This window comes from Micromys minutus (genome assembly GCF_963924665.1).
Source record: "Micromys minutus genome assembly, chromosome: 4".
Taxonomy (NCBI): Eukaryota; Metazoa; Chordata; class Mammalia; order Rodentia; family Muridae; genus Micromys; species Micromys minutus.
In genome coordinates, this window is record NC_137973.1 from 79,228,218 (window position 1) to 79,232,833 (window position 4,616).

The 4,616-nt window shown below is 43.1% G+C and overlaps 1 pseudogene across 1 annotated transcript; it reads left to right on the plus strand.

The window, feature by feature from the left end:
• The first annotated feature begins 2,297 nt into the window (after nt 1-2,297).
• Nucleotides 2,298-3,733, plus strand: LOC308420151 (cytosol aminopeptidase-like; annotated as a pseudogene). Its single transcript has one exon. The product of its transcript is annotated as a cytosol aminopeptidase-like (transcript).
• The last annotated feature ends 883 nt before the right edge of the window (nt 3,734-4,616 follow it).

Below are 4,616 nucleotides of genomic sequence, written 5' to 3' on the forward strand. Positions count from 1 at the left end.
CTCAGCCTGGCCTGCCACCCCAAGAACTGGCTGGGGTAGAGGAAGTCTTTTTTTTTTTAAAGGCTCAAATTTCAAAGCTTCCTGCTTCCCTTTTATGCTAACTGGGGCGGAGGCTGGCTGGAGCTGGATGATTTTTGTTCTTTCATTTATTCCCTTTAGGAAGTAAGTTAAAACCCCTTTTCTGTGGTGAAAAATGCAATCAGTACAGCCTAAAAATGAATTGATTTCTTTTTTTCTACAAACAAGAAACTTCTCAGTTTCATTCCTGACATTCCAAAAGGAAGGGGAAAGAGAGGAAGGAAAGAAAAATTCTACTTTGAAAGTAGAGAGAATAATCTAGGAAAGTAGGTTGTAAAGTGGGGGATGGGGCTTACTATATGCTTGCTTTCCATGTTCAGCACATCCTCCTTTCACTCACTAATAGTTCTATGGAGAGACATTATCCTGGTGAAGGCATTAGAAAAATTCTTGTATTATCACCTACCTGCTGTGTACTCACACATGCACACACACATGCACATACACACACATACATACACACACATGCATGCACACACATGTACACATACACACTTGCACATGCACATACACATGTGCACACACATGCACACACACATGCACATACACACACATACATACACACACATCCATGCACACACAAACAAAATACCCCTAATGCAAACCAGGTTGACAAATAAATATTCATTCAGAACTCCTCCTGCATCTGCAGTGACAAAAGACTCTTCTTTGTTTCACTAATGAAATTCCTATCAAAAGTACCCAAGTTGTTGTCTGTCTTCAGCATCTGGAAGATGAGGTTGTAGCTGTCACCCTGGTTTTCTTATCAGTGTAACACCTGCCTTCCCCATTGCACCCCCTGCCCCTTCTGCCCAACAAGCCCAAAAATATTTACAGAACGAAGCAGGGTGATCTTTGCTCTGTGGCATAACTCTATCAGCCCCTTCCAGGAACAAACACAAACTTTTCTTCCTACAGACTTTTAAAGTTTTTGGCTTTTCTCTAATTCTAGTAGAAATCTTGACATTTGTTTAAAACCATACTATTTTCTTGGGATTCCAAAAAAATTGAATTTAAGGTTTATTTGCCAACTGAAGGATCAGGAGAGCCTGCCTTAATTCCCTTAAAGTATCTCTAAGGTTCAAGGACTCTCTCCTTGGGAAGTGCTTCATGAGGTCTATGCAATTCTGAGCAGAGAGAGGGATATGAGACTTGGGTCCACCCTCTTTCAACACAGGCTTGTCAATCAAAGTGAAAACAAAAAAAATTCTTTATCACTTTAACATTGGGTATAAAAATAAACCTCAGGTGAAGAATGTCATGTCTAACTTATCCAACAAGTGTTTGATTCTATAAATGCTCTAATTAGAGTAATTCATTAAATGTTATTCTTGAAAGCGTATTGAATAAAATGATTTTTTAATATAAAACATCCCTTTCAAGTTCTTTCTCCACACAAAGTGCTCTGCCTTGTCACTGGCATTTGCATAAAGGTATTTTATGAAGGGTATTTTCATAAAGAACACAGTTTCTAACAGAGACCATTGCAGGAGGCCTGGGAAACATTTATTACCTAGAGAGTTCTATTCATGCCTTTCTAATGCCGCATAACCTCCCTTATTTCCTAAGCATGTCTGGTCTTTAAGCTAATATTTTAAAACTCCCGATGCTTACTTCCGTCATGACAGTGAGGAAAAACTTCCAGAGCCTGGAATCTCAATGTCTCCCCACTAAAAGGTCCTGACTAAGCTGGAGATAGAGATACACCTGCATTTCCAGCATTCCAAAAGCTGAGACAGGAGAATCAGAAATTTGAAGTCAGCACACAGCAACTTCTGGGGCTTCTTAGGCTACATAGAAAGGCATTGTATGAAAGCAATAGCAACAAAAATTCTGTCATCTGGGCAGACGCCTCCCACCTGCATAAGCAGATGTGTAGTTTGAAGCTAATCCAGTGGAAACTTCAGGGCTTCTCATGTGTTTAAGCTTTTACAAGCTGTTTCTAATTTTGTTTCCCTTTCCCTATAAGGACCTCCTCACAAAAATGTGATCTCCCCAAGTCTCATGTCAAACACATTGACTCTCCCCAGTTTTGAGCCACACCCATTTTCTTTCTCATTCTTAACGCTTAAATTCCCTCTTAAAGATGAAGATGAACTCTTGCTTTTGTGGTTCTACCCACAGCTAGTAGGGCCTTTTGACATACTTTGTTCCCCAGGTTTTCATACTTCTGTTTTGTTTTGTTTTTCTTATATTTTAAAACAGTATTAAGGGGAGTCATGCTCCGCCACCTGGGAGTGAGAGGTCTCCGGGACCGGGGGTCTCTCCACCGCAGACATGACGAAGGACCTTGTTTAGAAATTTATTCCAAAGACCGAGATGATGACATGCTACAGTTTACAAGTGCAGGAGAGAGTTTTAATAAGTTGGTGCCTGAAAAGCTGAGGGAAATGTTGAACCTATCTGGACGACCTCTCAAGGCAGGCAAAACCCTAACTTTCTATGGTCTGCATCAGGACTTCCCCAGCGTGGTGGTGGTCGGCCTTCGCAAGAGATCTGCTGGGATGGATGAACAGGAAAACTGGAACGAAGGCAAAATATCCGAGCTGCTGCTGCAGTGGGATGCAGGAAGGGTCAAGACCTGGAGCTGCCCTCGGTGGAGGTGGATCCCTGTGGAGACACGCTCAAGCTGCCGCAGAGGGAGCTGTGCTCGGTCTCTGAGTATGACGACCTAAAGCAGAAAAAGGTGTCCGTGTTGGCGATGCTCCGTGGAAGTGGTCATCTCGAGGCCTGGGGGAAAGGGGTCCTCTTTGCTTCTGGGCAGAACCTGGCCTGCCAGCTGATGGAGTCTCCCGCCAATGAGATGACACCAACCAGATTTGCTAAAATTATTGAAAAAAAAAAAAAAATCTCCAAAGTGCCAGCAGTAAAACAGAGTTCCATATCAGAGCCGTGTCTTGGATAGAGGAACAAGAAATGGGTTCATTGCTAAGTGTAGCCAAGGGGTTTGAAGAACCACCGGTCTTCTTGGAAATCCACTACATGGGTAGGCCCAATGCAACTGAAGCAGCCCTGGTGTCTGTGGAGGTATCTCCATCAAGGCTTCGGCAAATATGGACCTCAGGAGGGCTGATAATGGGAGGAGCCTCAACAATAAGCTCGGCCATTGTGTCTGCTACAAAGCTCAATTTGCCCATTAATATCGTGGGTTTGGCCCCTCTCTGTGAAAATATGCCTAGCGGCAAAGCCAACAAGCCAGCGGATGTCGTCAGAGCCAGGAATGGGCTCCTCCTGGCCGAGGCTCTCTTATGCTCACACCTTCAACCCCTTGCTGCCGCCACCTTAACAGGCACTATGGACATAGCCCTGGGATCAGTGTCACCGGAGTCTTTCGTACTGGCTGTGGAACAAACTGAGGGCAGCGTAGATACTGGGAACCGAGTCTGGAGGATGCCTCCCTTTGAGCATTATACACGACAAGTCATAGATTGCCAGCTTGCGGATGTGAACAATCGTGGGAAATACAGATCTGCAGGTGTGTGTACAGCGGCGGCTTTCCTGTGAGAGTTTGTGACTCACACGAAGTGGGCACATTAGATATAGCTGCGTGATGATCAACAAAGACCAGATTCCCTACCTGCGGAAGGGAATGAGTGGGAGGCCCACAAGGACTCTGACTGAGTTCTTACTTTGCTTCAGTAAAGACAGTCCTTAGTTCAAACACTCAGAAATTCCTCCATCTGTTTGAATTGGATATTTGGCCTTCACAGTATTTTTGAATGAATGAAAATCTTTTAAAGACAAAAAATAAATAAATAAAACAGTATTTAATATTTTATGTTCCCATGGGCTCACTTGGGACATGTAGAGTAGATACACACACACACACACACACACACACACACACACACACACACACACACACAGTCTGTCGATTAGCATATCAAGGCTCCTCATTCCAAGAAACTGCCTAAGTTGTATATTTTTGTGTATTCACCTTTGCCTCTGATCTAGGTAGATACACACCTCTCAGTGTTTAGGTTAAATTCACGGCTGTTGATGAACAATTAACATGTATCTAATCCTAAACTACTTAGAGCTTTCAGTATACACTAGATGTCGTCTAATAGAGGTAAATAGAAAAAACAAAAACTTAACAGGCTCTGTGTCAACACCAGACAGTCACACATTCCTGTGATTCCAAAATATTTGCAAAATTCTCACCACAAACAGAATCCAGCAAACCTGCCACTCCATCCATGCTTGACCATGTGGCCAGGAAGGAATCAACAGAAGTTTCTCTTTAGACCATATTTCAAAGTGATACCTTTGGCAAAACAGACCTATTCTGAAAAATCCCATCCCACTGGCTCTGATACATTCTCCATAGGCTGAGAGATCAGCCCTAAGGCATTGTGCTCACTGAGACCCGTTTGCAAGCTGAGGCTTTGGGAATTTCTAATTGGGTGACTACAAATTGAGGAACTGGAGTTCAGTTCTTGGGGGTTGATGGATCACAGAGACTTCACAGAGCTGTGAGAAACATTGTATTCACAGGGTAAGTTCCTGAATATGAGATTTTTTTTTTTTTAAATTTC